Source organism: Triticum urartu, chromosome 3A (genome assembly GCF_056163025.1).
Source record: "Triticum urartu cultivar PI428250 chromosome 3A, HENAU_Tu73, whole genome shotgun sequence".
In the NCBI taxonomy this organism is placed as follows: Eukaryota; Viridiplantae; Streptophyta; class Magnoliopsida; order Poales; family Poaceae; genus Triticum; species Triticum urartu.
The window spans coordinates 271,303,201-271,311,112 of NC_141875.1; the positions used below are offsets into that span (position 1 = coordinate 271,303,201).

A 7,912-nucleotide genomic window follows, 5' to 3' on the forward strand; every position below is an offset into this window, starting at 1 on the left:
CACGACATAATTTTTTGTCTTTTTTCCACAGGCCACAAAAAAAGTTATTTTTCCGTGAAACTTTATGCACGCACATAGAACATGGAGACGTACCTGTGCAATTTTTTTTCATATTTTTTTAGAATTTAGAAATGTGTTTTTCAAAATGGGTTCATATGTACTCGGATTCATTTATGCACTTCTCGGGGGTGAAGAATAACTATTCCTCACCCAGGATGACGAATAGCGCGACCCTATATATATATATATATATATATATATATATATACACCCAATCTTGCATAGCCAATGTATGATGTGTTCCCGCAAAAAGAAAAGATGTATTATGTGTCATGCCTAACATACTTTTCTGCAAGCCCATTAGAGTGAAGATGATTACCACTCCGTATAAATTTTGTTCTAAGTAAAATAGCCGGTAGTCCCAGTCCCAATCATTTACACAGAACTCTCAGCCCTAAAAAGATATCTACATAGAACTCTCTCTCCTTTCCCTCTCAGTAAAAAAAAGAACTCTCCTCCCATACGATCCCCACCAGGCACCTCATACACACCTGCCATTTCTTCCAATTTGCCGCCGGCGAAGGACGACGTCGATGTGCCCCATTAGGAAACTAATCCTCATGCTATCCCAGATCCGCATGTCGCTTCTTTTCTCCTGATTTTTCTTCCTTGGTGGTGTCACATGTGGCTGGGTGAGCGTGTGGATCTCGGCGAACTCGTCGACTCTGGCAACGCGGTCACGGAGATGTCCAGTGAGAACGCGGGTTGTGCTACTCAAAGTTGTCGTAGCCGGAGTTTCTGGATGTTGGAGCTGCGAAGGCATTGAGGGAGTTCGCGGATGAAGAAATATCTGCAAGACGTGAGTATCTTCTGCGAGTCGATGTTAGTTGTTGCCCTCCTGCTGTCCAGACTTCTACCAAATGTAAGTGTTATTTGAGCCATATAAGTTTTGTTTAAGTTGAATGATCTAGAAATCAGAATAAGATTTTATCTTCCCGTTACTAAACAACTTTTCGTGTGAAATCAGAAATTATACCAAAAATTTCTGTGTGGAGAAGTGCACTTATACTTGTTCTCTGAATTCTGTAGTAGAGAACACAGTAAAGCAAACATATGGATCTGCTGGAATTAAGTCTAACTGAACCTAGCAACAGACCCTTGCATTTAATTATTGATTGACAGTAAAACAAAGGAATTTTAGATGCACTTTTACCGATCTAGGTAACAGAAGCATCAACTTAATGTGAGACATGCACGCGTCTAGCTGCAGGTTAAGTTTTCAAGTTCAGCAATTTAGGTGCGGCTAGTTTTGTTGTTGGCTTCTTGCGTCTTAATTACCATGTAGAGGCACTGCTATATGGTGAACATACACAATGTTATATGGTGCACACACAAATGTAAGGCGTCTGAATTAGCTACACATATAGTTTCTTATCTTGATTATGGAATCTTGTCGGCTAATATGGTTTCTGAGAATCATGTTTATTAGAGTGGTTATTATTCAAAAAAACTTCTGCCCATGCAGAAAGGAAGCTGCATGTACACACTTGTTAACATCTATATGCATGAAAGCAGTGTATGGAAAAAATAATATGCATTGCCATGTTCTTACTAAGGTCATGATTTACCTCTTCCACATCTCATCTCTTAGTGTCTGGCTATGTTTTTATATTGTTTTGAAAAATTGCCGCCATGAGATCAAGTCTAAACATTGTTCAGTCTCGCCTTATCATCTCGGTTCCTTCGCCTAAACATGTTTTAATTGCATTCCTTGATTACGACAATACAGTTGCAATCATGCTTATCTTTTGGTTATTAATTAGTATGTAACTTGCTCATCTAATAAAATGTAACTACTCATTGAAAATTGCTAAATTATCCTCTTATTTTAATTTACTGGATTCTTTTTTATGGACTTCATATAGAATATCTTTGATTCTTTTCCTAACATTTTTTATTACAAAATTAATTTTAAAACCAATTTTTTGGGTGTTCACCAGATACAATGTTTTCTTAACTCATCTAATGCAGATCCTGTACGAATCTATGGATTTGATATTTCAATTAGTTGGACGCTCATCGCTTCTGTATTCAATGCGCGGTAGGTTGATAAGTGTATGGGATATTTTGATGTGTTAGCTATAGTATTATAGGTGTCTATTTTCTTATTTGTCATGCAAGTATGGAGATAAGCACGCATACATGTATGCTAGCTTTCGTGTTTGCATGCGTGCATGTGGGAGTTGCAAATTAGTGTTGATTTTTTTTTTTGCAAAAATAAGATTTGCATTCAATTAGAATCCTAGATAGACAGGGACACATCTCTTCCATGTACGGCATACATGTCTGGGGAAGACTCATATATATATTCATTATTATCCGATAAGGCATTTTTTATTTGGTATAGACCTTCTTGTGTTTTTTCTGCCATGTATGTGCTTTTTATTCCCGATAACAAACCTCTCGTAGTTTGCTCTTTCTAGTTGGTTTCCTTTTCTAACTAATGTCTTTGTATGCGTGTTGGACTCTCCTATACGTGTGTTATCTCACGAAAGTTGGTGTGCCTTTTCTTTTTGAGTTGAAGTTGGTCTGCTTTTTCTAACTAGAATGTGTACGTATGCATGTTGGACTTCCCTGTACATCCTCTCTAGGGAAAAAAAGAGAACTCCTTGTAGATGTGTCAATGATCTACTGTGTACGCGCTCTATGTCTTACGTAACCTTTTCATCTTTAAAGCTCATCCGCTATAATAAGAATAAATGGAGTATATATTTTTAAATTAATATGTACCGATTGATTATCGTCATACAGAAAGGAAGCTACATGTACATACTTGTTAGCATTTGTATGCATGAAAGCAGTGTATGGCAATAATAATATGCATTGTCATGTTCTTACTAAGGTCATGATTTACAAAGAGATCTTCTAAAATTAGAAGATCTCTTTGTATACTATATATATTCTTTGCGCTATCTTCGCTTGGGCACTCTGTGTCGTCAATCAACACCTTTAATCCTTCTGTGTATGTGACTCTTGATAATGCCACATATAGTTGCCCATGGCAGAAGACTTGCTTAGGCAAATATAGGCCCACCTTCTTTAGGGATTGACATTGGCTTTTATTTATGGTCATTGCAAAATAAACTGATAGAGGATATTGCCTTCTTTTCAGCACGAAGGGCCACTTCAAGTCGCTTGGTGACATAATGATTTCAGGTATGTATACCTTGTCACTGACGTGTGTTCCTGTGATTATTTGTGCCTCAATGTACCTTTTGCCCAGCTGTGTGATAGTCATTCTTGTGCCATTGCATAAACTTGCCGCTTGATTGATGTTCCGTAGGAGCATCACCTGCAAGCCTACCTTCAGTTTTAGCTCGTGGATTGGAATTCCTGGGAAGGTCATGTTGTTGAGGAACTCTGCTGGACACATATTCTCCATTGTGTTGTAATTCATTGTTGCCTTGCATACAGTGTCCAAGTATAGGTATGTCATCTCTTCACCTTGTATTTGGCTCATTATGTAGTAATTTATCTTCTCTCAACTATTTCATTCCTTGGACACTGTATTGCTCTTTCTTCGACAAATTCACTGTTACGATAGTTTTGCTGCAAGTTTGGGTACGTGATTTTTACTATCTCTTCTTTGGGGTCTTCTCCTTTAAGTAGAAGTAGGTCTTTAGGTATTCTTACCCAATCATCTGCTTCATCATTTTTTTATCGCAATTTGATCCATTCTGCAAATTCGGCCACATTTTGCTTTTGTATTGGATCTTCTGACAAACTTTAGCCGCATGTTTTCAGTTAGAAAAATATTTAAAAGTACTTCCTTAGGTATGACCTTTGACCGAGGCATTTACTATCTGCTCTCTCTTTCCCTTTGTTATCACTTGAAGTATTTTTCTGAAGTCGCCTTCTAGCACAACTGTCATGTCACCAAATGGCCTTTCGTCACTATTTTGGTTTGTGAACCTTAGAATATCCCTAAGGCTTTTTTCTAGTGCATCGAAGCAGTGTTTGTCATAGGAGCCTCGTCCCATAATATCACCGAGGTTTTCTTTACCAGTTCAGCCAAATGTGATCCTTGTTTTATTTCACATGTTGATTCTTCCATGGTATTTATTGTGGAATCTTGAGTGCGCTGTTCTTCCACCTTATAGGAGCAAAGCTGCAATGCGAGATGATACTACCGAAATCACTTTCTTTCCTTCTGATCGTAGCTTCGTTGTAATTGCTTTCCATAGGTAAGTTTTGCCTGTGCCACCATAGCCTTCTACAAATATCTGTTTTCCAAGTCCTTTCTCAGCTGATTCTATTATTGCATCAAAGGTCATTTTCTAGCCGTGGTTGACATTGCTTATTATGGTTTCGTGCACATTCTTTAGTGCCTCCATGTCGTAGATAAGTTCTTCGTTTATCATTCTGTTCCCAAGTTGTTCAAGTTCTGTAGCATTTCGTAGTTCTATGTCTGGATAGTCCTTTATTGTTTTTCTTGCTTGCCTCATTAGTTTCTCTATCTCCACTTGTAGGGTGTCCATAGTAGATTCTCCCAACAGCGAAGCCCCTTTTCCGCTCCTCAGGTTTTGGTTTCGCTTTTCCATACAAATTTTGATGGTAATTCTGCATAGGTTAATTCTTTTCCCGCCTCATGTATTTTGTTTGCCTCCATCCACTCAGTGAACTTAGTACTCGTGGATCCTGGCCTTCTTACTATCTTCTCTATGTCAGTCGAGTCCGGAAAAATAAGTTCTTGCTCATTTTTAATGTGGAATGGTAGTCTCTCGACTGGTGGATCATGATGGTGTATATCAAACAGGAATGTTTGCCAGCATGCTTTAGTTGTTGATATGTATCTCATCTCTAGGTATTTCTTGATGTCATCATAGTCATTTGCCGCATCTCTTCCCTTTAGCAAGGTTGTTACCTGGTCGTCATCTCTATGGATGTTCTTAAATAGGTAGGTACTTGATTGACCTTGGCCTTTGGCACCACTTGACATTTATGTGAGCTTGGAATTGGCCAAAAGGTTTCCGTTGTAGGGTACGACAAATCTATCGTTGAGCATTGCTCCTCCCTTTTTGATCTTCCTTCCATTATCTCGCCTTCTATATACTGGAAAGCCATCCTCATCGTTTGTGGTATCGACATTGTATCCTTTTGGGAAGTGCTTAGTGCGTCTGTTGTCAATCATGCATGATGATTTTGTATTTGACACTCTGCAAGGCCCGTGCATCATGAAATTTTCCACAGTTTCATATCCGTCCGGATCGTCATCTTTGTCTGGGATCTCCGCACCGATTATTTGGTCGATTTGTGATGTTACTTTGCACGTGTATCATATTTAGGCTAATAAGCTCATCGGTGGTAGGATTGACTGAATCCCGTATTCACATTTGTTTTACTTGAATGTTCCAGTGATGTCCCCTTGTATTTAAGTCGCTCAACTTGTTACATGCCATAGTGTTTTGCCTTGAATATTAATAGGGAACAATTTTTCAATTGATACAATATTTATAAAGATTATATCTAGAGAAAATAAGACTGTTAATAACAATTACTAAATTATCTAATGATTCAGGCCAAAAGTGCTTTGGCGTCCCTTCTTCCGATGTCGATTGGAGTAGCTGGGTGTGGCTTCGTCATGCGTTGAGCGTGCTTTGGCGTGACTTCATCGGACGTCAAGTGAAGCGGCTGGAGGTGGCTGAGGTGGCTTTTCGTGTCGACGTCGAGTTGCCTAGTCGCGTGTGACGTCTTTGCTGACTTCTAATTCTTTGGGTGTGTGCTTCTGCGGCCGGTTGTACTCATTTATATATGGGTGGAGGTGTGTGGGTTCAGGTGGTTGTGACCATGGAGAAAGCAGATCGGTCTTTTTTCGTGTCATGGTTCCTGTTTTGGAAGTTTCTCATGTGAGGTCTGGTTAGGTCCAATCGTTGTCCTTATTTGTTTAGATTTCCTATTATTTTTTATTCCTTGACCCATTGATTGAAATATTTTTTTTCTGTTTCTGCGGGCTAGTTGACGTTCGGATGGAACCTATGTGTGTTGTTTGTACGTGGCATGTTTTACTACTTGTACATGTACACATATTTTTACGTAACGTTTCCATATTTTAATCTCAGCCGTTAAAAGATAAAATAAATGATCAAAATAATTTAATCTATGTGGACGCACGTAATGGTTTGTTTTACTTCTGTTTTAAGTATATAATAGATTTTTACACCATTATCGATATCTAGTCACACAACTAATACACATGCATATTGATCTCCTTCTTAACAGTTCAAAGAGGTGCGGGAGAAGCTCCTAACAAAGGACCGCATAGAAGCAATTCAAGAGGAAATAGCGGGATTTTTGCTCGATCGGTTCATAGATCCCAAAGGAGAATACTATTACCCGCTACCGCCCCCATGAACCACTTCCAATTGTTATCGTGCTCCGAAGGCACAAATTAGGCTAATGCCACTGGCTCCGAAGGCACCAATTAGGAGGAATTGTAGATAGCTAGCTAATTGTATATATATATATATATATATATATATATAGGGTCGCGCTATTCGTCATCCTGGGTGAGGAATAGTTATTCTTCACACCCTCTCTATTTTGACATCAATGCACCGTATTTTTACGTTTCGTAATTTTTTTCTTATTTCATACATAAAAAGAGACTGTAAGACAATATGTACTCGCCGTAAAAAATATTTTATATTATGTAAAATTACGAATGTAAAAACATAGTGTAAAACATCCATAAAATGTGAATTTTTTGGTCTTATAACCTATCATTTTGTTTTTTATACCAAATTTTACATATTGAATCAATATGCATGTAACTATTTATGTTCTAAACTTAATTTATTTGGGAAGGGATCGTAAGATTACCTCGGGTGAAGAATAACTTATGCTGCACCCTGAGTGATGAATAGTAACACTATATACACACACACACACATGTGTGTATATATGTGTGAATTAATTAATGGTGGTTGTGAGACATTCGATGATATATATATATTATGATCGGTTCTACTAGAAATTTTATTTATATATATGCATAACGTGTACAATATGTAGTATCGTAAAATACCAGTAAACGAAAAAGAATTAAATGGAAAACACAAAATTAAATGAAAAAGAAATCATAAACCCACCCCCCCAACCTTTTAATACTGGTTGGTGTCACCAACCGGTACTAAAGGGCTCCCTGCCCCCGAAGCTGGCTCGTGCCATGTGGTTGCCCTTTAGCACCGGTTCGTGCTGAACCGGTACTAAAGGGGGGGGGCCTTTAGTGCCCACAATTTAGTGTCAGTTACCGAACCGGTACTAAAGGGCCTTACGAACCGGTGCTATTGCCCGGTTCTGCACTAGTGCGCTCGTCCCCGACCGCCACTCATAAGGAAGACAATCAATAAATAAATCATGCTCCAACTTCGTTACATAACGGTTCACCATACATGCATGCTACGGGAATCACAAACTTCAGCACAAGTATTTCTGCAATCCACAATTACTCACTAGCACGAATCTAATATCACCATCTTTATATCTCAACACAATCATACGGAATCAAACTTCTCATAGTATTCAATGCACTTTATATGAAAGTTTTTATTATACCCCTCCTGGATGCCCATCATATTACGACTAAATTCATAACCAAAGCAAAGTACCATGCTGTTTAGAGAGACTCTCAGAATAATATAAGTGAAGCATGAGAGTTCAATAATTTCTACAAAATAAATCCATCGTCGTGCTCTAAAAAGAGATAAGTGAAGCACTAGAGCAAAATTGTCTAGCTGAAAAGATATAAGTGAAGCTCATAGAGTATTCTAATAAATCACGATTCATGTGTGTCCCTCTCAAAAGGTGTGTACATCAAGGATGATTGTGGAAAACTAAAAAGTAAAGACTCATG

General features: G+C 38.3%; 1 long non-coding RNA gene across 9 annotated transcripts; it reads left to right on the forward strand.

The window, feature by feature from the left end:
• The first annotated feature begins 427 nt into the window (after positions 1-427).
• Positions 428-6,676, forward strand: LOC125529573 (uncharacterized). Of its 9 annotated transcripts, XR_015618720.1 has the most exons (7): positions 428-922; positions 3,173-3,216; positions 3,344-3,487; positions 4,161-4,244; positions 4,530-4,580; positions 5,579-5,775; positions 6,280-6,676. It is a non-coding gene; the product is annotated as an uncharacterized LOC125529573 (long non-coding RNA). The 9 variants fall into 9 exon arrangements; XR_007292697.2 differs by lacking the exon at positions 6,280-6,676 and having other exon boundaries at positions 429-922; positions 4,530-4,628; positions 5,579-6,113; XR_007292698.2 differs by lacking the exon at positions 6,280-6,676 and having other exon boundaries at positions 429-922; positions 4,530-4,614; positions 5,579-6,113.
• Positions 6,677-7,912: the final 1,236 nt, after the last annotated feature.